The sequence below is a fragment of the Pseudonaja textilis genome, chromosome 3, assembly GCF_049901715.1.
Source record: "Pseudonaja textilis isolate UNSWEBS1 chromosome 3, rPseTex1.2, whole genome shotgun sequence".
NCBI classification, from domain to species: domain Eukaryota; kingdom Metazoa; phylum Chordata; class Lepidosauria; order Squamata; family Elapidae; genus Pseudonaja; species Pseudonaja textilis.
In genome coordinates, this window is record NC_141992.1 from 169691768 (window position 1) to 169719332 (window position 27565).

General features: G+C 39.3%; 1 protein-coding gene across 21 annotated transcripts in view; it reads left to right on the forward strand.

Moving 5' to 3' along the window:
- The first annotated feature begins 23864 nt into the window (after positions 1–23864).
- PKIA (cAMP-dependent protein kinase inhibitor alpha) overlaps positions 23865–27565 on the forward strand; it is a 43270-nt gene continuing 39569 nt past the window's right edge. For 4 of the 21 annotated variants that reach the window (XM_087931411.1, XM_087931429.1, XM_087931412.1 and 1 more), the window contains exon 1: positions 23960–24407. The gene's annotated coding sequence lies outside the window, so the exon portion shown is untranslated. Of the gene's footprint in view, positions 24408–24643; positions 25099–27565 lie in introns of those variants that run through there. The other 17 variants (XM_087931416.1, XM_087931414.1, XM_087931420.1 and 14 more) reach the window with 10 other exon arrangements.

Genomic DNA, 27565 nt, shown 5'->3' on the forward strand with positions numbered 1-27565 from the left:
CCCAACAATCTGGATCCTCATTTTACCCACCTCAGAAGGATGGAAGGCTGAGTCAATCTTAAGCAGGTCAGGATCGACAGAATTAGTCTGCAATGCTGCATTCTAACCACTGTGCCAACACACACACACACACACACACCCCTATCTAATCAGCCCATTCAAGTTTCCACTCCCACATTTGGGAATCTCTGACTAGCTGCGACTGACTGACAAATAATTGTTTTTAACCTTTCTTTTTTCAAAATCTCACTCAGTTGCATTACCATCTACAAACCTGAACTTCGACCAGTATTTTTTTATTCGACATATTGCAACAATCATTAGAACCATGGTTTTATTTTGAGACAATATGACAAATACTGTCACCCAAACTTTCTCCAACAGAGACTATAATAAACCAAGGCATGTTTTAGTCAAACTATGTCAGAAAAGTAAATAATTACAGTTCTTAGACAACTCCATATTATTAGAGTTTACAGTTCTCCCATCTTCCTCAAAGAAGTTTGAAATCATCTGAATTTCTGATAAACTCAAAATCCAGAAAATGCTATCAACTGGCGGTGCTCCTTTGTTCCCTCTCTGGATAACCAATACAAGAAAAAATCCGATCTTATCCCCTCAATGCATAAAAAAGAAATGAAGTAAATTGCTAGCATACACCTTGCTCCAAACCATAACTTTCAGCACAGGTTTTTGTGTGCATTTGTCTGGTGGTAGCAAAAATATCCACAGTGTTTCTATGGAAGGAAGCTATGTGTGTGAAGGTCAGCTATAAACAATGTCAACAAAAGCACTGAAATCTCCTTCAGACCTTCCTACCCTCTATTTTTCTGTGGCTTCTAAAGGCCTGTTGTTTATGAAGAAGATATGATAACATTTTGGCAATTTCGCATCCAGTCACTTTTCCCAATAGCTTTGACCAGAATTAAAGCTGGTTGAGGATAGAAATTTTTTAGATAAATTCTAACAAAAGGGATACAGGGAGTGGCAAGTTCAAATGCTGAACTTCTGAAGGGAAAAGACAAAAGAGGATAATGGATGGGTTTCAGCACAGGACTATTGCACAGCATAAGGTAAACATTCCCCATGATTGGAAGGTGCAAACAACAGCTGTTCAAAAGGAAAATGGCAGCATATTGCGGTTTCCAATGAGCCAGAGCAGAATTGACAAAATCACCTTTGAAAACAGCATTAATTCTTGAACAGCCTTGGCTTAGGCTGCCCCATGCTTTTCAGCTGCAGTTTTAATTCCATTTTTTCCTATCTGTGAGTATATTTTGGGGCTCAAAAAATTCCATTTAATAGTTAATGGATATTCAGCTTTAATGGGCATCCCTTTCTCCATTAGTCCATTAAGCTGACAGCCTTGAGAGATCAATCTTGCCAATCCCAATGTGGTACAAAATGGTGATATTGAAATACATCTTCATTTGCATGCAACGTGAGAGTGGCTTGCATTCTCTAAAATCTGTAGTTATATGGTTGTTGTCTAATGCATTCAAGTTCATCCAGGTATACCAGTGATTACATTCTCTCTGGTCCTAAAGTGAGAGAAAGCACTTTATTTAAAACTCTAGAAAAACACTGGTAAGTGGTGGTAAGACCTTTAGCCATCCATGAAACTTAGAAAATATTTAATTAATTGCCTATAGAGAGTGGGGGAATACATTTATCTGTATGATTTACCATTTCCTTTTTTTTTTTAAAGAAAAATCCTTTTCCCAAATCAAAGTTTTAACAGGTAAAAATGTCAGTTTATCCTTAAACTTTATTTCTCCTTGTTCCACAAAAAAATTCACAACTTTTTTCACTTGTTCCTGTTCTGGCATACATTTATTAATTATTGTACGATTTATTAACTAGAGATTTCAAGAAGAACCATGTTTTTGCTTTATACAATTGAAGAGAACTCTAAAACAGAGGTCTTTGTGGCTTAGCAGCTTGGGGGGAGAGGGGAGAGAGGGGAACTGGGCCGCATGAGTGGCAGGTCGGCATGCACGTGCGTACAGTTCAACTCATACAAGCAGCAAGCCAGCATGTGCGTGCCTGCACATACAGTTCAACTAGTTGAGCTATACAGGCATACATGTGTGCACTGGCCTGCCACTTGTGTGAGTTGACCTGCACATGCATGCACACTGGCCCATTGCTCATGCAGCCCAGTTGCAAATAAGTCAAGGCCCAGGGATTGAGTCAAGACAATGAAACATATGTCGTGGCATCACAACACAAAACCTTCTCTTGCATGCTTGCATTCCATATAGTGAGGGGCAGATTTTGTTTGCATTAAACATTTTGTCTCCCCCATCTCTATATTCCCTGCAAATAGCATTCATTTGAGAACTGCTCCCCCCCCCAGGGGTGGGATGCTACCGGTTCTGCCAGTTCTATAGAGCCAGTAGCTCTGAAGAGCAGCAGACACAGAACCAGTTCTTGTTTGCTGCTGTTTGGCCCACCCGCCCGCCTGGGCTCTTACCTGTCCTTTATTTCCTGCTTTTTCAACCTCAGCTGCTTTGCACAGCACAGCTGAAGTTGCTCAGCTGCTTTGCACGGCATAGCTGAAACAGGGAAAAAGAGGCTTTTTGAACACTGTGCACCTGCACACTGTGCTTTTCAGTTCTCAGGGCAGCAAAGCCTAAAGTTATTTTACACGCACACACAGCACACATTGGGCATGCGTGCATGCAAAACGTAATCACCAAATCAGTAGTAACGCCGGTTGAATCCCACCCCTGGGCCTCTCCCACTTCACTTAGGAATAAATAAGAACAGCATTCCAACTTTTTCTTACTCTCAGTTTGCACATATTTTTTTGACCTTTCAATAGGTGCCTATATATCCATAATGCAACTAATTTGGCTACTCACATTTGTATCTTGTTATCTTCTTCCTCGTATCTCTTTGGCCAGACCACTCTCTTCCTCCATCTTTTAGTATGACTCTCCTTTGCTTTTCTCCTTCTCTTTGCCTTTTATTAGATTTAATCAATAGATCTGCAGATTCTACCAAATGTCAGTTCCTGAAACATGCTTCTGTTTTTATAATAAATCACATAAATTGAGTACTCAACCTTTGACTTATTGTGCTTAGACTCTTTCCCACCTGAGTGTTCCAATTAAATCCATGAACACAGAGTGGTTTTGTTTAAAGTTCCTAACACATGATTGCTTAGAATACATGTACACACTGAGACATATGTAATTAAAGATAAATGATATTTATCTTTGACTTGTAAACAATATGTCACTGCATTTCACTCATGAAGACTGAATGGCTCAGTTCATAAAGCTTGTATTAAAGGATTGCTATAAATTACCATCCACTAGATTTGACTTTCATCTGAAATGCAAGGAGCATAATACAAGGACATAATTTGGAGTGATTGTAATTCTGCAACTGTGCAGCTACCTACTCAGCTCAAGAACATAGAGTAAAATGTTGAGATGTTAACAATAAGCTATATCGTGTGGCAACTCTGTGAAACCTGCTGTATGAGAATAATAGCATCTGAGAACAATGCAGCATCACATATATCATACCTGCTCATCATCCCATATAATTTCCACACTATGCTGCCAGTTTCATCTCTCACTCTGACATGGGGACAATCATACTAGACTTTTCTTCTAAATACTAGGCTGCATTTGTAAATACAAATACTAGGCTGTATTTGTAAGGCATTAACAAAAAAGGTACCTTTTTCCACATAAAAAGCTTGGAATATGAACATTAACACAATTGTGTCATTTTTCTTCTATCTGATGCTGCTTTTCCAATTGTTGCAATAACCGATTTCTAAATTCCTCCGATGTTTCCTATAATCTCAGGAAATTTAAAATATTCAAAATAAAGCAGAAAAACTGGATGCAGACAAAGGAACTGTCAATCTAATACTTCCTACTGACAATCTCCTCATGTGACTTATATGATATTCCATTCAAGAATGGCTAACATAAAATGATTTCTTAGCCTACTGCACCACCATGAGACTAGAATAGAAAATGCATAACAACCATCACAGTTCATTGTTTTCATTGATGTAGTCTTAGGCAATAGTATATTTAGAATAGGGTGAAAAATAGGCAGAATAATGCATTATAAACATATATAAAATTCAGATGATGGTTGGGTGGGCAATGGGGTATAGTGGTCAATTTGAAACATTGCTCATTTCATTTTTACAATTCAATTGTAATGCTTTGTTAAATTAGTTATAATCAGAGAATGCTTGGGCATTACATGAACCCAATTAGGGAAAAGTGACTGAAGATTCTGCTTCCAATCAAGTCCATCACCCCAATCATGTAGACAATCCAGAGCACAGATTAAAATTTATTAGATTCTGGGGAAAATTCTGTTCTTCATCAAATTTACATTTCTTTTATTTAATTAAAAGACTGCCTGAGCAATTTGCTATTGCTGAAAGCAGTTTAGGGATTGTAAGAAGAAAACATTGCTAGTAATAATATGGAGTGTGGTATAATAATAATGAGGAGGAAGTGCTGTATTAATAATAGTTATACTATAGAGTATAATATAGAGGAAATATTATAGTATCCAAAATAAGACCTATGTTTTTTTACACATGCACCTAATATAAGCTCTACCCCCAAAACAAGCCCTACTTAAGCACCTGCACAAGCAGCCAGCAGCCCATTCCATCTGATTGCTTGCAGTGCTGCTGACAAGAGATGAGGTGAGGGGGGTGGAGGTGTTTCATGCACCCCACTTGGGCTTACCTCAGGGTCCCCGCTGCCAGGCCACCCACATTCCAACACCTGCCTCGTGGCTGCAGCAACAGCATATTGCTCAACTTCCTGCTCCATTGCGGCCACAAGCAAGCAGAAGTAGTGGGCCAGCAAGCCATATGGGGTCCTGCTGGATGGGGTTGCCAGAGCCACCCTTGCAAAGCGAGGCAGGTGTCAGGGCACTGGTGGCCTGGTTGCAGGAACCCTGAGGTAAGTCAGTGCAGGGCATGTGAGGCAGCTCCATCCCTGCCTCATGGTGGCACAAGCAAGCAGAAGGGGCTCCCATACATGGAAAAAAATAAGACAGTCCCCCCAAATAAGCCCTAGTGTTTATTTCAGTGACCAAAAGAAAATAAGTCAGCATTCTAAGTAACAAGCTCCAAAAGAATAATCTTCAAGACTGTCATTTCCTCAAAGTTCAACTTTATTATAGGTGTCATTTTGGCACATCTGGGAAAACCCGAATCTGAAAGTTCCAGGTTTTCCCTACCCCAAAAAAACCCAAAATCCAACCCCTGCACCCATCAGTCCATCACATGGTCCAATCATGTCTTCGTTCCAACTATAGACTACCCCCAGGTGCAGACTGAAATGACCTTGACTTTCCTATAAAAGAATGTTGTTGTGGCTAATCTTCCACTACTCCTTAAAATCCCCCCTCCCAGATTCCCAGGTACTGGGTATGGCAGCCTAGAAGCTCCCAAAAGAAAAAATGGCTTCCAAGGCTGACAATAAGATTGAGTCTTATTTTCAGGGAAACATGGATAATAATTAAATAGCAATAGAATATAGGATAGAAACAATAGAAGGCACTCATATATAGATCTGTAATTTTACATTTTTTGTAATACTGAAACTATGCTAATTAATCCCAAATCTATGTATGTAAAGGGTTAGTCTCTAGATTAGTGACCCTAGTTTGTAAGACTTGAGGTTGGTTAGGCAGCAGCTATTAATTCTCATGCCAGAGATGGGATGTGGGGGAGAGGAGCTTGTAACAGGGAATTCCTAGCAGAGAACCCAAGGCCAGGAAAAGAGAAGTCAATATCATTCAACTCAGAAGACAAGAGGAAAAACCTCATAATTTAAAACTTTGGGCTGACATACATGCACAGCAGGTTTCAGGTCTGTTGTTATACATATGATTTCTTCAAGTGCAGGGGTGGGATTCAAATTTTTTAACAACTGGTTCTGTGGGCATGGCTTAGTTGGTGGACATGTGACTGGGTGGACGTGGCCAACTCAACATCACTCATATCGAGGTACGCATCTCCTCGCATGGCCTCTCGTGACCGTGGGGATGCTGCAACAGTCATAATTGTGAAAAATGGTCATAAGTCACTTTTTTCAGTGCCATTGTAACTCTGAGTGGTCACTCCACATAAGCAAAGTACCAGCAAAGGAGGGGGGAAAAACTCCAGAGAAGTTCCTGAGACAGGAAGTCTAGTCCTGCCAAGAATGTAATAAGGGTTAACAGAGAGGCAGTTTCTGTAAGCAACACCAGAATGTTTCCTTCCTGCCTTCCTTACAGGATTAGGCCAGTAATTTCTTCTAACAACCAGTTCCCTGAACTGCTTAGAATGTTAACAACCAGTTCTAGTGAATAGGTGCGAATTGGTAGAATCCCACCCCTGTTCAAGTGAATGATTTATTAATTCTTTGCAATTAAAATGCATATGTCAGTTTCTTTTTAAATGTTCCCAAGTCGATCAATTCAAAAGAGCACAAAAGCACTGGACCCTCCATGGGTAGATTTTATATCTTCTTATTAAGGATTACTTTGGTGGGGAAAAAGATACAAAAGTGAAATGTAAAATTACAGATCTATATATGAGTGCCTTCTATTGTCTCTATCCTATATTCTATTCTTCTGATATTACAATATTTCCTTTATATTATATTCTATAACTATTATTATTACAGCATTTCCTCTTCATTATTACACTCCATAATATTACTGGCAATGTTTTCTTCTTATAAATTTTCTTCTAACCTTTGCCTTGATTCCTCTCTGGGATTTCTTCAGTATTTCTTCCTAGTTATTGGCCAGCATGTAAAGTACTTGACCCTTTCCAACAGTGGTGGGATTCAAATATTGTTTCCACCGGTTCGGTGGGCATGGTGCGATGGGTGCGCTTTGCGCACGTGCACGCACTTTGCATGCACACACGAAACATGCACTTTGCGCAGGCGCAGAGGCATTCTACCTCGTCTCCTGCAAGCCTGCACAATCTCCCGATTGCTTCAGCAGCTGCCACGCAACGCTTTTCTGTGCCACACAAAGCAGCTGCGCTTCAAATTCAGCAGATAACGGTGAGTATGGGAGCCTGGGTGGGTGCGTGGGCCCAACAGCAGAGAGAACCGGTTCGGTCTCCACTGCTCATCACTCCTACCGGTTCTCCAGAACCGGGCAGAACTGGTCGAATACCACCACAGCTTTCCATGTTGTGTTGTGTTTTGCTGGGCCTCCATCCTTCTTTTTCCTCTGGAACACCCACTTCAAAGGAAGGACAAATGCCTTCTTTTATTGTTGCTGTTTTTGCCTATTTCTATTTGCTGGTGGCTACAGAGGTTCCAAAAGACCCATTTGCTCCATTCTCTTCTTGTAACTGCATCAAAGTTTCAGCTTTGTAATCTGGCATGCTGACTAGGGAAAAGACTTGAATGGGAAGGGGAGAAGACAGCAAAGAGGCCCTTCTAACCAGTCTGCTCTTCAGTGGTGGGATTCAAATTTTTTTACTACAGGTTCTGTGAGTGTGGTTGGGAAAGGATACCGTAAAATCTTCAGTCAGAGGTGGCATTTGCCAGTTTTCCAAACTACCAGTCATTTCCGCTACCGGTTCTCCAGAACTGGTCAGAACCTGCTGAATACCACCTCTGCTGGTCTTAATGCAGAGCTAACAGAGGTCTGCCTTAATGCAGAGCTAACAGAGTTTGTGGCTGTGGCTGACATCCATCCTTAACAGTAAGTTTGGCATATCTTGCCCATGATCTAATTCAAAGATTAAGCAATAGCCACAAATCTTCTTGCCATATTAGGAGTATGTGATTTAAGAACAGTAATGAAGGCTTTATTGTGGGGTTGGTGAATATGAAGAAAAATTCAAGAGAGAGTTTTATATGTAACTGACCCCACTATGAAGACTTGACATGCTTTCCTGGAATAACAAAAGTAACTTTGGAATAAAAACTGGGCTTTGCAATTAAAGTATAGTGGCCAAGATTTGCTGTACTTTCTTTACCTTTAAGAGGAAATGCTGATCTGATACTATGGAGGCTAGTAATCTAGTCTGTCTATTTTCTGTCTTACTAATAAGCTTTATGTGAAAGTCTTGATTAAGCAAAGCCATGATCTATAACAGATCAATTATCTGTAAGCCCATTTACTAATAGCTATGGCATGTGGATATTGTAACTTAAAGTGTAGCAGGAGCAAAAATTAATTAATTAATTAATATAGTAACAAAGGGAAAACAAGAAAAACATGCAGTAGACCTGAATGATTGAGGACTGAACTTGTGGACTGAAATTAATAAATGTATGATAGGCAGTAAAATTATAAGTTTAATCATGAATATAAAAGTTAAGATGTGGCAAAAAAAATATTCACTATCCCTGGTAGTATCTGTGAAAGAATAGATCCATAATTTGGTGATAAATGTGTATATTCTGGTAACTTCTGATAGAAGAACCAAAGATAATAAAACTGAGCAACACTCTGAATGAATGCAGTCCACTGATTAGAATTCTCATAGTAGATATGAATGGTAATAAATTGAGATAGTACTGAAAAAATGTTCAAGCTATTAGGAGACTCCAAAATTGATGACAATGATGGGTGGTGAGCATGTTTGGAAATACAAAAATTAGTTAACAAAAGATCTGCTTAATTCAAATACATGGTTTAAAGGTAAATCCATTCATACATGTACGTAGAAAGGGAATAAATCAGTGCTTTAATTGTGCAATTAAAGTGTTTTGTTTATTATGAAATCCTGGGAAATTGGTGAAAGCTCAAGAGTGATGAGGAATTATGAATGTGATACAAGCCAATTTTTGGTAATATCAAGAGAAGCTCTTTAGAAAGCAATAGACATGGAAGGAAATAAATTAGGCTGGAATTAGATCTACAGAATGAGAAAGTACAAGTCCTTTATGAAAACAGTATTGAATATTAATATTAATATCCAGCAGAATGAATGGAAAATAGATTTAAAATACAGTAGATGTAAGGATGATGTGAAACAGCTTGGAACAAACTAAAAACAATTATATTGCAGAGCACAGCAGAAGTCAAGAAGAGGTCTTTTGGAAGGGCAGGTCAACTGTAGATTCATCTGTTCATACAATTCCTAGAAGAGATATATGCGCCCACGCATACCCATGGTTCTTTGTGAATCACCATTATTTATTTTTTAAAGAAGATTCTGGTAGAAGTTGTTTCATTCCTTCATATATTGGAGACCACTTTTCTTAATAAGAATATTACATATGAACACAGCTACACAGTTAAGATTTAGCAGCCACCCTTCTGCTGACTTCTCGGTCCAAAAAATAGGACTGCATTCTGGTCATCTTATCAGTAGACACCTGGCTGTGCTTCTCTATGCTGATGATGCAGCTATTATTTTCTTAACTTAGGGTGACCTTAGAAAAAGTCTAAGTAAGCCTTAATGGATGATAAGGAGGAAACACTCATGAAAATATTCTAAAACTAGTTAATGAGCAATTTTTGTGACTAGAAAATGAAGTTTGTCGATTTAGTGTCCTCTAAAAGTCTCCATGGTGGTTGCAAGCAAGGTAACTAACCCAGTTGTCTCCTATTACTCAGACTCACAGAGAATTTCTGTTCTGTGGTCTCCTCATGAGAAGCAATAATCTGAAGCACAAGTGGGCGATTTCTTTTTTCCTTATCCAGAGAGGTTCCTTGGTCTTTGCTGCAGTCATCAGCTCTGCTTTCGTAGAATCATCTTCAATTCACTATAAGAAGGAAATCTCAGAAGTCCCCAAATCATAGTTTTCTCAAAGGGACTTAGATGCCACAAACATCAATGACAGATGATAGTATAGGCCACTGTTTCCTCTTCAAGGATTGAAAACTAATCTGGTGCAAGTAAATTAAATCTGTGGCAGACAATGGCAAAAACATTGCTAAGGTCATGATAGGCTTATTTCATGCAAAAGGGGAAAAAACTCTATCATGAAACTCTAAAACAAAATCCATCTCCCAGATGTTGAACAATTCTCAAGCACATGTGTATATAATGAAAACACTTAGATATCATCTAATCAAGATTTCTAAGAGTACCTTATAGTATTTCAGAGCATCTTCCTGTATTTCAAATGCAGTCTATATTTAGAAACCTGGCTGATCCTGATGGAATCTAAGTTCCACATCTACCAGTCCTACTTATGGTCAAGATTTGTTATTCTAGCAGTTCTCTGCCATCAGGATCCTTCTGGAGGTTTGTTTGTTTCTTTTCCCCTGGAAAAACCAAAATTCAGAATGATCCATTCCAATGTGGCTTCTCTTAATGTCAGAGGCTGTCAAGAGCTGGCACTACAGTCTAGTAGTGAGTGTTTGATATCTGTCTCCAGGTAGAACATGGAGATCTAGTCTTTCTCATCCTAAGCAACTTTAGGATGTGTGGATCTCAGCTCCAAAGAGCTCCCGAGCCAGCACCCTGTTTTCACCATTTTCTTCCTGTTCCATGCTTAAATCATGTTTTCCTAACTGATGCATTCCTTCTCTGAGGTCATCTTCAAAGTTCTTTATACTCAATTTAGTGATAAGATTCCCATCCACTACCCAACCCTAAATGGAGTGGAAAATCCTAATTCTATGTCCTTAACATCTATTTGAATTTATATTCATCTAGCATTTTTATAATTCATGACTTCGACATCTCTATCAGCAAGAAATGCCTAATAGTTTATGTTATAGAACCAAATATGTGACAATGTTTTTCCAAATTTTGAAAGATACAATAAATTGGCATTAGTTCTGAAACAAAAAAAAACCCCACCATACAGTATAAACTCTGCGCAGACAAAAAAGATGTTACATTTTGAAAGCAAAAAACCTGATTCTGACTAAATGGTCAATTCTCTAATGTAGCGTTGTCAAACTCGCAGCTCGCGGACCGGATGCATCACGCTCTGCCCATGCTCCCACCCGGTTTAGCGAAGGGGAAAGAAGTCCCGATACTTTATTTATTTATTTATTTATTTATTTATTTATTTATTTATTAATTATTTGGTTTGTCAATTGCTTACAAGATAATAGGTATAAGTAAAAACATAGTTATGAATACATGGATACATATAAGAAAAATAAAAGAAACAACCGGACAGAGACAGTAGGCACGCTGGTGCGCTTATGTACGCCCCCTATAGACCTCTCAGGAAAGCGGTGAGGTCAATAGTACAAAGTATAAGGTTAAAGTTTTGGGGGTTTGGGGAAGAAACCACAGAGTCAGGTAGAGTATTCCAGACATTGACCACTCTGTTGCTGAAGTCGTATTTCCTGCAATCAAGTTTGGTGTGATTAACCTTGAGTTTGTATCTATTGTTTGCTCTTGTATTGTTATGGTTGAAGCTGAAGTATTCATTGACAGGTAGAACATTGCAATGTATGATTTTATATATACTTAGATTGGACCAAAGGTGGCGTAGTTCTAGGTTTTCTAAGTCTAGAATTTTGAGTCTGGTGGCATAAGGTATTCTGCAACAAGTAGAGGAGTGTAGAACTCTTGTGAAATATTTGTGGACTTTCTCAACTGTGTTAATATCAGATACATAATGTGGGTTCCAGACTGATGAGCTGTATTCAAGTATTGGTCTAGCAAATGTTTTGTATGCTCTAGTTATTAGTGTAATATTACCAGAGAAAAAGCTACATAGGATTAGATTAACAACTCTTAATGCCTTTTTGGCTATGTAGTTACAGTGGGCTCTAGCACTTAGATCATTAGAGATGAGTACTCCAAGATCCTTGACAGAGTTTGAATCATCAACAAGGTCTTGACTATTCAGCCTGTATTTTTTTTTTTTTTTTGCAATATGTAAGACAGAGCATTTATTTGTTGAGATTTGAAGTTGCCATTTGTTTGACCAATCTGCTACATAGTCGAGGTCTTTTTGAAGGGTAGCAGTATTGTCTGTGGTGTTGATTAGCTTTACATTGTCAGCGAAGAGAACGCAATTCTTAATATTATCACAGAGGTCATTTATGTAGAGTATGAAGAGAGATGGTCGTAGAACACTGCCTTGGGGGACACCACTGTTGACAGGTACATAATTTGATAGGACGCTCCCAATTTTGACCATTGGTTGTCTGTTTGACAGGAATGCTTCTATCCAGTTATGCAGGTGTCCAGAGATACCATAAGATTTTAGTTTTAGGAGTAGTTTGTCATGTACCACTGAATCAAAAGCTTTTCAGAAGTCTATGTAGATTGCATCTATTGCTTTGCCCTGATCAAGTTGTGTAGTCCATATGTTTTTGCAGTGTAAGAGTTGCAGATTGCAGGATAGTCACGTGATAATGTGAGTTTGCTACCCCTGCCCTAATGTGTAACAGAACCACTAGTCATTGTGTCAGTAATTAAGTATTACTCCTCTTCATAGTATTGCTATTAGTTCTCTAGGTGAATTACTGCTATTGTTATAATTAATGTCTACTATAACTACATTAATGTTACATTGGAATAGAAGAACATATCAGCAATCTTATACAGGAATATCATCTCTGCATATATAGTGCTCCTAATATGTAAATTTCCAGGAAGGTCACACAGTTACTATGAGAACCACTTTCCAGAAAAATTGAAACCCTTTATTGCTTGAGCAATAGCTAAATTCTGTGTTGCTGTGATGAAAATTTTGTCAGCATAACTGCTCACAGAAATAGCTACTTCTATTTTATTCATCTCTTCAATTTCAGTTCATGTTAGCTATCTTGTTTTATATATCATATATTTTTAATTCATAGATCCTATTGCTTTAGATTTACACTTGCACATGAAATAAATGCATCCTTACAGCAGTATATGTTACATTTTTATTTATTATTTTATCTTTACTGTGCTAGTATTTTATCTCAGCTACTTAATTTTACTTTTGTGTTTTATTTTATTTTTAAAAATCCTGCAGGTCATTGACCAAATAAACAGTATTCCATATCAACAGTTTCTTCTTTTTGTGCCTGAGGTATTAAATACAGTATGATTGTGTATAATAATCCACAATGTATGCAAGCTTAAAATAAAAATAATCTGTTTCAAAAGATACCTTTGTGTCCCTAGTTCTCAGACCAGCAAAACAAGGCAATTTCTCACAGCAACATTTCTTTGTCTTCGTAAAATATGACATAATGCAAGCATCCATATGTTAGACAGGTTTTCACCACAGGGCGGCAGTCTTTAAATATCTCCAAATAAAACTTCTGTCTAAGGCGTTAAAAATGAGCTGAATAAAATATTTAATAAGGTTTTAAAAAATCAAAATAAGAAAAAGACAAAATTGCTTTTAAATCTATGTTGCAAAATCATTTTGATTTTCACCCATGAGAAAGAGAGCATTTTCCTTATTCTTTGTGATGACCCAGAGTATATCAGAAATATAACAAAAACCAAAATGTGAATAAAAGTCCTTTAATGCCTTCAATTTGGCTTTACTGTTTAATTGTTCATAGTGGAGGAATAAACTATTTTCAAAATAACGTTTCAAAGGGAAAAAACCGTTCAAATTCAAAGAGCCGATAATGAAGCAAAAACCAAAACTAAACCACACTGAATAAAGTTCCATGACAGACCAGGATAGATAATTGCCAACTTCAGGAAGATAACCAGGTATAGTCTATTGGAAGAATGCCAACCAAGATAAACCTTCTTTAGGAATAAAACACTAATTTGTCTCCAGCATCTGTTAGCACGCAGGTCGAAACTCTTATGCAAATCTCACACCTGCAGCCCATGAAGAGGAGCATGGCTCTCTCCTCCCGAGTAGACCATGTTTTACCCTGAACCTCTCTTCCCTGCGTGCCCTAGGATAGATAGGGGATGGGCCTGGGTCCTCCTCTGACTGCTCAGCTGGCCTCTGCCCTTCCTCAGCCTCTTCCACCACCTCTGGAGCCACACTTCCACTCCCTGTTGGCTGTTCCTCCTCTTCCTCAGTCAGTCTCCACCAGGGGCATGACATTCTTAATAAACCTAGCTCAGATTAGACTTGCAATTTTTCTGCTCTACTCAGGTTCTCGATATTATTTTTGTTATTATAACTGTTATTTTTGTATAATATTTTCAAATGTACCTGTCACTGAGGCTGACTTGAAGGAGTTTATTATTTGCTGATAGTATGCAGTTTCAAAAGAAGTGAACATACATAGCTCAAAAATGCTAGAAAAGAAACAAAAAGAGAAGAACACATCTGCTCCAGCAGCCCACATCCAAATAATCAGGGATTAAGCCCAGACTTAATCTATTAAGCAGAAAACAGTATCCTGTTTATCAAGGAATTATCAAGAAGAAAAATCACACTCCCACCAAAACTGGCAGGGTATGATACCAAGAGCAAATATTTCTCCCTTCTAGCACTGATGATATCATCTAGTTGGGTAATGATGCGTCTGCAAGGAAATAATAGAGCTCAGAGAGCACCAAGGATTCCATAGTATGCAATTTGCTTCGTTGTATTATTCTTACAAGTCTATAATTATGTTCTGGTGTGAGAGCAGATACTCAAAATATAGCAGGTATGACCAAAACAGGGATCAAAACTCTTCATATATATATATATTTTTTGCATGTGTTATGTTCAGAATATCTGTAAAATAGAAAGGGCTCCATTTCCACAGTTGGAACTGTTGTCCTGACTTTTTTGACATGTTCCTTCCATGGATGCCTACTTTTAGAAATAAGAATTTTACAAAGTATTGAAAAATAAATGCATTTTGTATCAGAAAGGACAAATAGTTATTATTTTCTATCTTAGAGATTTTAAGAAACATGCTAAGTTCCGATATTTTTTCTTTTCTTTTGGCTTCTCTTTTTTGCAATTTTTCTAGCTTGGTAACATCCATCTTCCACTATATTATAGTTCTGCAAAAAAAGCATTTAAACAATTCCAGATTGCTTTTTCACAACTGTCTCATGTTGACATTGATTTTATCATTCCTATTCTAAAAATTGTTACACGTTCACTTACTTTGGAGAGATTCTTCTTAATCTTGTTTTATTTTGATCACCTTGGGTAAATTATTATCCATACAAATGGCTACAGTCACTACTTGGTGTATTGACCAGCCAATAAGGACATCAACTTGTGTTTTCTTTCTGCTTTCTTTGATCATTTGTCTCTCTATCCATAAAAAAAAGTCTTTGTTTTCTTTCCTTCGCTACCCTTTCTCTCTTTCCTTTTCCCATCCCAACTCCTTTTATAGTCAAAGAATGGCCTATTTTATTCAATTATTACATACCTATTGTATATTTCTGTAATAAATAGTGTAGTCCTTTAATTTTTAGTTGTCTATCTATTGCATTTTCCATACAGTACATGGATATCTAGTTCCACCATTCAAAAAAAATAAAATGACAAATTGGGTATTCATACAAGGGCTTCCAAGATGGTGAAGGACCTGGAAACCAAGACAACAAGGCTAGATGATCTAAATTAAAATGATCGTAGTCATTTTAAGATGTTTGGACTTCCAGAATATCACAGCCAATATTAGAAGTTCTGGAAATTGAACTCTACACATCTTAAAATGGTTAAGAATTGAGAAACACTGATCTATACAGCCCTTTCCTATTGTATGGTTCTAAACCTGTGCACAAAGAGAATGTCCCCAGAATCCTGTGACAAATTACAAAGTTATGTGATTATCTCTTGGATTCTGCAGCATAACCTTTAGAGATAGCATCAGGTCATTAATTAGTACTACAGACCCACTTTGCATTAAAAATAAAATAAAATCATGTTCTGCTACTCATATGGTTCTTAAAGATACTATCAAATTCACAAAATTGTTTAGTGAAACCGTCCTGTTAAATCTCCATGACACTAGTGACCTTTTGTGTCTGTTGCTGTATTTTAAATGCCAATCCACAATTTTAATGAGGTTTACCGCAATGAACCAATACCATAAAATATATATTTTGGTACAAATCATTTATATTGGTATGCCCTGGAGCAACAATGCTCTAGACAATGCATGAACTGTCTGGCCATTCATTATATTGTCACTGGAGTAACAACAAACACATTGTGAAGAAAATACACAGAGAGAAATAGAGCTCTGAAAGCTGTTTTAAAGGAAATGCTTAAGCAAAGTGCATGGTTCTGCTAGACACATATGGATCATTGAGAAAATTAGAACCTTGATTTGAAAGCAAAACAATTCCAAAGTTCTGGTATTGAATACTGTAAGACTGACTTTGAAATGAAGTAGTGTCCAGATGATGAACATGGGATCCTAAAATGTAAAAAATTTAATGGAATTTGAAACAAAAGTACAAGAAGTGAAATAATGTATGATAAATTAGGGTAACATTTTTAGTTATAATGTATAGATGGAACAATAGGAAAATATATTGTTGAAAGGACTGACATTTACACTATGTTATAATCTTAAAGAGGACTTTTATAAAATAATGTACCATTGATCTAGAATTACCTAGAACAGCCATTGTGGTTGTTGAAGTCCACACCACTTCAAGTTGCTAAGGTTGAGAAATACTGGTCTAGAATGTCTAAAGATACTTCACATCTTGGTCGTAACCATGAGTTTTTCACCTGAATCTGATAATTGATTTTTTTTTCACAGATGAAGCTTTATGATGATGTTCCATCATCATGAACATTTTATCAAGTATCACTGAAAAAATTCCTTGCCTTCATTCTCATGTCAACACTTATTGACATATTTCAACTCTTGAAGCTTTCATCTCTGCATCAGCACGTAAAGAAACCATCTTGCACAAACTTGCCAATACAAATTTGATAAATACATAAATATCAAACAGTATCAATAATCTAACCTACATGTTCCTCCTGTAAGATGCCAAGTTTGAGAACAATTTTCCTTTGAATGATCCACAATAGACTGTAATCAGTTCATCAACCCATCATGTAAAACTCATTCTCTATCATCAGAGGTTCTCCACTTTGTTCTTGGTTACACAAATTAGCTCTTACCAGAAAGAAACATTTCTAGAAATGGACAAACCATTTCCAAAGTGATCAAAACAGTGTATTCCGTGAGGAAAGCATAATGCTCTCAAAACAGACTGTTTTGCACATATGATATAAGGTTAACAAACTAACATATAGTTAACATATCAGAAAGTACATCAGAAAAAAATCAGCCTATTCATTTAATCCAACCAATCACACCTTCCTGCTCAAAAATAAATTGGACTGGTTCATTCCAGATTCAACCAAAGCTGTAGCTTCTGTTTCTGTGCTCCGTATAGTTTAGTCTGGCATCTTTAACCTTATTTGTTTGCTTTTTGAGAAATAAGGAACATTTTCTACTCTGGCAGTCATTTGTTTTTGCATTTTTAGATGGATCCTGAAACAAGAAGCAGCTGGAAATATGAAATAAAATATGGGGAAAACTCTCTTTCAAAACAATGTTTGAAACTAGAGCATTAAAAACAATCATGATCTTAACCTATACTATGTGAATAGCTTCAAAAGATGTGGTTAAGTATGTTTATGTGGCTTGATATTCCTGAACTGATTTTACCTTTTGGCTACAGCACCAATGAAAGGCTGACTAAAAGCTCTTCTTCCGATTCATTTCTCTGGGTACCATTTGAAACACAGTTGCTCCTTGTTTTTATTTTTAGGGTTGCTCAATAGAACTAGTGTGCTGTATGTAGCACCATCGGAAAAGTTGCATTCTCATAACTTTGGTTTTCATAGGAGTTTTATTTGTTATTCACCACGTAAGACATATTTCATTTATAGATGTTATGAAGTCCCCAAGAAACAATTGGAAATACACAACTATTATTTCTGCCACTCTTTCTTTTCCCCTCTTTCTTACTCACACACATATAAATACTCATTTTGCTTGAATGGCCCTTCCAGGCCTGCTTCAGCAGCAAATAGAGGAAATTCATAAAACCTTCTTGTCAGGAACTCATTTTGTATATTGATCCAATAATAAAATAGTAACATGAAATTCTAAAAATAGCTACTAAAATAGCAGGTTTGACCATTTGGGCATTTTAAGAACTCTAACATGGCTGAAAATGGTTATTCCCAATAGCATTTTTATGATATCATGCGATTCAGTAAAGTCTATTTCGACTGGCAATGACTCTGCAACAGAATAGGTAAACATTCTCTACTTCCTTTGCCAGGGAAATAAAAGAGGTGCAGCTGGTGACATAATTATGTCATTGGAGTGAGCAAGATCAAAATGTTCAGACTTCTTTTCCTGAGAGCAGACATTAAAGGATTAAGGCACCAATGTTCTGTTTTTTGTCTTCAGGCCACCCAAACATCTGAAGACATAACTGGTTCAAAATTAAATCTCATGTGAAATTCTATTTTATGAGCTTGTATTTCCAGAATACTCTTTTCCTTGATTGTTCTGATGCTTTAAGTCCCATCATGAGAATTACTAGGACACAAAATGTGAAATATGCAGAGCATATACATTTTGCAAGCAATTAAAAATAGTTATATAAAGTCATGTTGGGAGGAATACTGATATTTATAATCAAAATCACACAATAGGTGTGGTAGTAAAAAGAACAAGAAAGGGCAGAAAACATTAAATACAGTGTGTGGCGATAGGAGACAAGAACTATTCTCTTCAGATGGTATAATTAGGATAACATCTATTAGAAAAAGACTGAAGTTATTTTAGTTCAGGAATAGCATGTTTGATCTGTATTGAAAACTATATAATGTAACAACATGGAAAATACATGCCTATGTTGACCACTATATATCAGGTAGTTATAATACTAACCTGTCTTATTCTAGAAGTGTAGTTATTTTATGCAGAGAGACAACAACTCTAAACATGTTGAAAGTCATTAGTACACTCACATGTCTAGAAATACAGTAACATTACTCTGAGCTATTCTTCTTCAACTTAGCGCTATCCAGTGCAACGGAGTTATAGTCCAAAATAACTAGTAGGTAACAGATTGCAAATGCTATTGTAAACTCTAGGCCAGGGCTTTCAAAATCCCAGTCTGCAGGCCAGGTGCATCATGCACTGGCCACACCCACGCCCAGTTTAGCAAAGGGGAAAAAATTCCCACCATGACACATGAGTTTGACACCCCTGCTCTAGGCAACCAGAAAAAAGCAAAATCTAACCTCAAGCATTTAGGTTGGTTTATAGTCTAGCAGCCTAGCAATTGAAATTAGTTCTAATTGAGGTCCAGTATATACTACCTCTGATCCTGGAGACAGAATACAGCCATCATCACTAGTAAATATTGGGAAATGTTACTCCATGGACAGAATAGGATAGTTGGCTGAGGATTTTGAAAATCCTGCTTTATCAGGATTTTCCACTGCATAAAGTTTTCCATTTATATATAGAATTAGAACTGGAAGGATTATTAGTTCACAGACTAATGCAAGTAAAATAATCTACCCTGAAAATGCCACCACTCAACTCATCAATATTAAAGGGAATACATCAGTGGTAGGATTCAAAAATTTTTACTACCGGTTCTTCTGGGCATGGCTTGGCAGGGAAAGAATACTGTAAAATCTCCAGTCAGAGGTGGGATTTGCCAGTTCTCCGAACTACTCAAAATTTCTGCTACTGGTTCTCCAGAACTGGCAAGAACCTGCTGAATACCACTTCTGGAATATATAATATAAGGTGATATTCACAAAAATGCAAACAGTTACTTGTAGTCTACTATATTTACATTGTCTGTATGTCTGACCAAATTGCATTTTTCCACATAAAATGTTTTGAAGGTGGCAAGGAAAGCATAATATTTACAAGCTAAGGTTTATTCCAAGAGGGGAGGAAAAGAGAGAGGGAAAAGATTTATTCCTTCAACTGTTCAGTACTGCATGAATTATTATTTACAGCAAGTTTATACTACAAACCCCCCCCTTTTATTTTCTTAAGCTGTTCTTCTCATATCTTAAGCATTCTATATTTCTTGAGTATTATTTTTCTTCAATTGTATTTCTATACATCTGATCTACTTTCATTCTCCTGACTCTAGTAATAAAGTACCTATTTTAATTACCCTCTCTCATTTGGCATGGGAAAATTTTCTTAACTTTTAACTATATAGATTTGGGAGCTATTTGCTTCTCTTACTCTGCCTCTCTCTTTCCCTTTTTTCCTAGGGTTTTCAAATTAGATGAGAGAGTATTACTGTTTGCTGTCTCTTCTGTTTTGCATTGTCTTTCTCTTCAACCATTCAATTGCTGAAGAGCTGCAGGCCTTTTTCTAGAAGACTTCGAATGTTCCTTTCAAATTGCATCTTTTACACCTTTCATCATTCAGACACACCATATTGGCTATCCTTTGATTAACAGAAATTTCTCACTATTTGAGAATCCTCAACAAGAAATTCCCCAAGTAGTGGCTACCAATTCCAAATAGCAACCATGTCTCTATTTAAACCTGCTCAGTTTCACCTCTCAGTTTCTAGAAAGGTGTCCACCAGTGCTGGGTTTCAAAAAGTTTTCCTACTGGTTCAGTGTGAGCGCATGCTTTGCGTGCGCATGCGCCAAACACATGCTTTATGCACACATGGCATTTGCAACTCACCTTCTGCTGCAAGCTCTCTGTGTGTGCAATCGCCTGTGCAGCGCAAAGCAGCTGAGGTTGAAAAGCAGGAAATAAAGGTCAGTATAAAGCCAAGGTAGGTGGGAGGGCTCAGCAGTTGATCATCGAAGTGAACTGAGCTACCGATTCGGCCCAGTAGAATACCACCATTGAGTTCCGCATGAAGTAACCAAAGCAAGTGTGTTGAAAAATCAAAAGTGGACATGATCAAACACCAATTACAGTTTATATCTGAGTCTACATAGTGGCAATATGAGTAGATACTCACATGGGAGACAGTCACTGTAACCCATCTCTGAAGGATGGATTAATTCCCTGGAACTAAGGGAGCAAAAAGTTCAAAATCAGCTAGAGCCCTTTCCATGGATCTAATAGTTTTTGAAATTTCAGCCTGGTCTCCAACCGTCCTTTTCTACAGAAGACTGTTGAGTAGGTGTTGGGGTAGCAGATAAAGAGAATCATAGCATGATTTATGTGGGAGTCAGGCAGAGACCTATGACAGAAACACCATTGGGCACTGTGATGAATTATATTTGCAGATGAGGGATTATTTCTCTTGATACTATTAGACTTGTTAGTATATACTATGACCAATTTTGGTATCTTATGGATACTGTAATGAATAAGTTGAGAGTTGGGGGCCACCAGGTTGTCATAGTTCTGCCTTTAGTATTCATGGGCTTGGTTAAAATTCCTGTATGGCCTGCAAATAACCAGGCCCAGTGCTGTTTATTTAAAAGAAAATAACCAGCACTTTTCATCACTGAAAATTTTGTGTCCTATCAGGATTCCATGGCAGTGGTAATTTCCTTAGAGGGATAATTTATATAGCTGTCCATCCTACATACAAACCCCGGGTAGCTAACTACAATTCATAAAACAATATTATAAAAACTCTACCTACAAAACAAAATTAAAATAATAGAATAATAAGATTCACAATATAAACCACACCTATATCAGGCTCACCTAACATCCGTACTTTGAAGAAGAGCCAGATCTACATGCATTTCCAGAAGGCAGGAAGACTAAGATTCTTCAAATCTCAAGGGAAAAGTCCCATTAAGCAGGTATCATGACATAGAAGTCACATCTCTGAGGTCCCACCAAGTAGCATTGTTTAATAGAGAGAAGCTGGAGCAGGCAGATCCTATCAGATCTGGTGGAATGAACTGGAATCCTAGAAGAGAAACAGTCCTGCAGGTAACCAGGTCCATGCAGGGGTTTAAAGCAGTGGTGGGATTCAAATATGTTTACCACCAGTTTCGTGCGTGTGGCTTGGTGGGCGCACTTTGTGCGCATGCGCACACTTCATGTGTGCATGCACCAAACACACACTTTGTGCAGGCACAGAGGTGCTTGCGCAGGCGCAGAGGCATTCTAATTCACCTCCTGCAAGCCTACATGATGCCGGTTGCTTCAACAGCACTCTTCTGTGCCGCGCAAAGCAGCTGCGCTTTGCATCTCTAACCCCTGCTTCAATGATATGGGATAAAAGGGATAAGAGATAACCATCTTTTTACCCAGAAAGACAGATATGCAAAGAATTGGACATTGAGAAGAATCTCATCATAACTGCGAGTTATTGAGGATGCCTGATGAACCAATAAAAAAGACTTTGTATGGATGCTTTGTGGAGTTTATCTACCTGCCTTTGTACAGGACAGAAGACCACCACTGATTTAAAGGAGATAACCAACATCTTTCACCATTTAATACTTTGTGCTGTCCCATAAGTAAAACTGTCCCCTCGCTTTACCATTAACATCCAATAAAAGTTTGTTTACTCTTTGATATAAAGGCACCACAGGGACATAGTATAAAACCCAGTAGCCTCTGAATTTAATTCTTAGTAATGAAAGATCTAATATTACCCATAACAGCTGTGTTGAGCACCAGTGAGGATGTAGTTGCTGATACACTATGTTCTGATGGTCATGTGCAAAACCATATACTGGTAGTAGTTGTGATGATAAGTAATTGACTTATAGCCACAGCTGAGACCAAAATTTTGGACGCTAAGCAATGCAGTCATAAAGCAAGACATCATCACTATATTAATTAGTGACTGAAATATTGTTACCAATTATGGTAGAAAATACCTCGCCATTTCAGTCATGGAACTTACAATATTGGGACACAACATAGTATAACCATTTACCTCTTAGTCTGAGAGCTCAAATAAGGAAAGGTGTAAATCCCTCATTTGACAAAGAAGATATTGAATTAGTGGACAATTTCTGCCTTTTATGATCAGCCATCAACAGTAAAAGGTGAAGCAATCCAGAAAAACTGCAGATTAGAGCACTCGACAGACCAGCCATGAAGACCTTAAAAGATTCAGATGCAGTGATGTATCTATACTCAGAAAGATCAAAATTATACAAGTAGTGTGATATTCTATGGAAGTGAAAGTTGGACTAGAATAGAAAGAACTTTCTTGAACTTTAAGGGGTTTTTTTTGAATATTGGAGTTAGAAAAAAAAGTCTTGAAACTACCCTCTGCAGTCAAAACAAACAAACAAATGGATCATTGAATAAATCAGTCCAGAGTTTTTACTCAAGACACAAATGACCAGGTTTAAATTATTCCAACTTAGATATTATCAGATATCTGGAAAAGGTTCTAAATGTTGGGAAAGATGGAAGAAAAGAAAATTACCAGCAGCAAGTTCAACAGTGGATTGGAAGACCTGAAGGACCAGGTTACAAAGACCTTGTCATGGAGAAAAATCTGCCTGTTCGTTGATAAGAGTTGACACCAACTAGAATAAGCAATATTCCTCATAGATGGTTCATTCTACTATCCCCTTTGATAGCAGAATGCTTCCACATCAAGGGGAGGATGACCTCTTCAAGAGTTGGTGCTCTTGCTAAATAGTCCTTCCTACCTCACTTATGATCTGGATGTAAAAAGCAGATATGGCAAATTTGCACATGTGCCACCACTAATTGCCTAATCCCTTCTGGATGACTAGCTGAAAGAATATGCAGAAGAAATGGCACAAATCGTGTGCTAACATTATTGTAAGCAGGTGAGAAAGTGGAGAAGAAATGCTAAAACCAAAAAGGGAAATATTAGCTTTTCTTGCAAGTGTGTCTTTGAGTGTGTTTATAGGATAGATGCACGTATGTGTGTGTGTACGAAAGGGTTGTGCCCTGCCTTTCCCACCCCCAGACCGGGCTGGAAGGCAAAAGAAAAAACAGGTTTTCGTTTGATCGCCCACCAGCCCGCGATAGCGATAGCGCTGGAGCTCCCTAAACGCCAAGCCTTCTGCACAACGTAGTCGGCCCCTGAAGACAAATTCGAGGAGGGGGAAAGGGGCGTTCCAGTGAGTGGGAGAGTCCATTCAGCCTCTAAATCGGGGTCGGAGCCAAGGGAGGTGGGGAAATTTCCCTTGGTCCTCCAAGCGCCCCCCGTTTCCAGGAAGGACGGTTGGTACGTGCGAACCTTCAAGAGAAACGCCGAACTTCTCGTCACCTTGAAATCCAGGAAAGCGCATCCTCGACCCAGCCAGCCTTCCACGGGGAAGGGGAGGGGGAAACCTGTTCGCCACCCCCTCCACTCCGCGGTGTAGAAACTGAATGCGGTAAGCTATGGGGGGGGAGGAGCAGCAGCAGATGACTTCATGCAGCAGGATTGCCGTGAATTTGGAATCAGCAGCTGCAAGCTGTATACTGGGGTATGACTGACAGCGGGAGTCCCCCCCGGGCATCTGCCTGGCCAACCCTCCTTCCCCGGCGTTCTTTTAAAAACCTCAGCCGCAGGGGGCGGCTGGGCTATAAGCTGCTTGAAAACAGGCGCCTAGCCGCGGCTTAGCCGTAGTCAGAGGCCAAGCAGATGCGTTAAATAATCGGTCGTCGGAAAGGTGAGTTGACGCGCACGTTGCTCTCCTCCCGAGGCGTAACTAAGCGGCGTGGGGTTGCGGGAGGAGAAGGGAATGGAGCCCGCGGGGGACGAGAAGTGGGGCGGGGGGCGTAGCACGTGCTTGGGCAGAGGCGTGTGAATGTGGCCCGATAACCTGATCGAAAGACTCGGAGCGGAGCTGCTGAAAAGCGGGAGTTAATCGAGGAGCGTTTCACTGCCGGAATCCAAGCCGGGATCCCCGCCAGGTCTCCTCAAGCCGGCCAGCCCGCCTCCGCTCTTGAGGGAGGACGGCGGCTGGCGCGCGCCTTTGCGGCCGGGACGCGCGTCCTTCGGTTTTCAAGCGGCGAGGAGCCCCTCGCCCTTTCCCCCCCGCCACCTCCCCCAGCGCAGAGCCCGGCCTTTTCGCGCGCAGAAGGCGCCTCCCCGCGCCCGAAGGGTCAGCGCTTGTTTTCTCGGCTGCCTAAAAATAGTCGCGAGTGGGAGGGACGGCGGGAGGAGGGGGGGAAAGAAAGCCCGGAGGAAGGTCGGTGTGGCGAATCCTGGATTGCGCCTCCTCGGAACCTGCGTGTTGCTTCAATGAAAGGCATCCGAGGTGGTCCGTGGGATCTCGGCAGGCAGAAATGAGCTCCATCGGGCTGGCTGCGAAGCTTAAACTATGTGACTTATTATGTTAACTCTCCGTTGATAGAAAGGTAGGCTATTTACAGTGGGAAGGGTCGGGTTCAGGTTTCGGGGGTGGAGTGTGTTATTCTTAAACATTCCTCCTCGAACTCACTGTTGCGGGCCACACTGCTTTCTTCATTTTTCCTGCTATCACCCCGAGAGTTGCTCGAAAAGGTTAGCTTACCTCCATTTTTCTCCTGCACAAGCAGCCATTTTAATTCATACACATAAATTTGCAGTGCTGGTTGACATGAAGTATCCGCGAGTGATTGATAGCCTACGTTCAAGAACCTGTTCTCAAAAATGTGATTTCTTCAGATCCAGTTAGCAAGATAATTTTAAATGTATTGGTTGAATGGGAATACGTGGTCTCCTTTATTAGATATTCAATGCTTCACCTACCCGATTCAGAATAAGACCGACGTTTTGTGGAGGAGGCTATCTATATGTATAATTATGAAGGGCGAGCCCTACTGGGTGCTGAATCGCAGATTTACTTAGCTGATCTGGGCTGCATAAAGTCAGATGACCACTAGGCAGCAGCAGAGAGTTGAGTTATGTGTCTCTTTGTTGCCTTCTAGGGTCCATGGTGGGGGGTTTAACAGCTTTGATCTGCTGAAAAAAATTCCCGAAAATGCTGTCAAATGTAAGATTGTCATATATTTAGTTCTGAGTTGTATCATTTTGCCTAGGCTGGGTTGGTAACCATCCATTTAATTATATTTAACAAAGTCATAATAATTCATTCATAGAGATTCTCACCAGCTACTCTTCCATAAAGATTTCTGGACTTCTGATGCTAGCTGTGTTCAATTACAGAAAATGTGCCAAGAAGCAGCCCCCATATTTACTGTTGGATGCTTTCAAAATTGGAAGCATTTGGATTATCCCCCCTTGCGGGTTGTCTAGATGATTTCCCTTCAATAAATGAAACTGTTTCCAGCTTGAAAATGTACTTTGTGCCAGAATGCAAAATGTGTTATGCCAATAGTCTGTTGAGCATCAAGGAAGCTTCCTCTGTTTGTTGAAAGCAATTAACTAGGAATAAATAATCAGCATTTGTTCTGGTTAGCAAAACTAGAAAAAGGAAAACGCTTACTGGAAAGCATTCCTAATATTGCCTAAATACCACATTTTACTATTCTTTTAATAGTGAAACCCTTTTTGATAATTTTTAACCCTCTTTAATCCAAGGAAAATAAGTTGCATGTTATTTTGATAAAAATGACTAATATGGTACAGAAGGGTTTCATGTTCATAAATACATTGCTCAAAAAAATTAAAGGGAACACTTAAAACAACACAATGTAACTCCAAGTCAATCACACTTCTGTGAAATCAAACTGTCCACTTAGGTAGCAATACTGATTGACAATCAATTTCACATGCTGTTGTGCAAATGGAAGAGACAACAGGTGGAAAGCATAGGCAGTTAGCAAGACATCCCCAATAAAGGAGTGGTTCTGCAGGTGGTGACCACAGACCACTTCTCAGTTCCTATGCTTTCTGGCTGATGGTTTGGTCACTTTTGAATGCTGGCGGTGCTGTCATTCTAGTGGTAGCATGAGATGGAGTCTCCAACCCACACAAGTGGCTCAGGTAGTATAGCTCATCCAGGATGGCATATCAATGCGAGCTGTGGCAAGAAGGTTTCCTGTGTCTGTCAGCGTAGTGTCCAGAGCATGGAGGCACTACCAGGAGACAGGCCAGTACATCAGGAGATGTGGAGGAGGCCATAGGAGGGCAACAACCCAGCATCAGGACCGCTACCTCTGCCTTTGTGCAAGGAGGGACAGGAGGAACACTGACAGAGCCCTGCAAAATGACCTCCAGTGGTCCACAAATGTTCATGTGGCTGCTCAGGTGGTCAGAAACAGACTCCATGAGGGTGATATGAGGGCCTGTTGTCCACAGGTGGGGGTTGTGCTTACACCAAGATTGGCAAATTCGCCACTGGCGCCCTGTGCTCTTCACAGATGAAAGCAGGTTCACACTGAGCACATGACGTGACAGGGTCTGGAGACGCCATGGAGACCATTCTGCTGCCTGCAACATCCTCCAGCATGACCAGTTTGGCACTGGGTCAGTAATGGTGTGTGGTGGCATTTCTTTAGGGGGCCGCACAACCCTCCATGTGCTTGCCAGAGGTAGCCTGACTGCCATGAGGTACCGAGATGAGATCCTCAAACCTCTTGTGAGACCATATGCTGGTGCAGTTGGCCCTGGGTTCCTCCTAATGCAAGACAATGCTAGACCTCATGTGGCTAGAATGTGTCAGCAGTTCCTGCAAGAAGAAGGCATTGATGGTATGGACTGGCCCGCTCGTTCCCCAGACCTGAATCCAGTTGAACACATCTGGGACATCATGTCTTGCTCCATCCACCAACGCCACATTGCACCAGACTGTCCAGGAGTTGGAGGATGCTTTAGTCCAGGTGTGGGAGGAGATCCCTCAGGAGACCATCCACCACCTCATCAGGAACATGCCCAGGCATT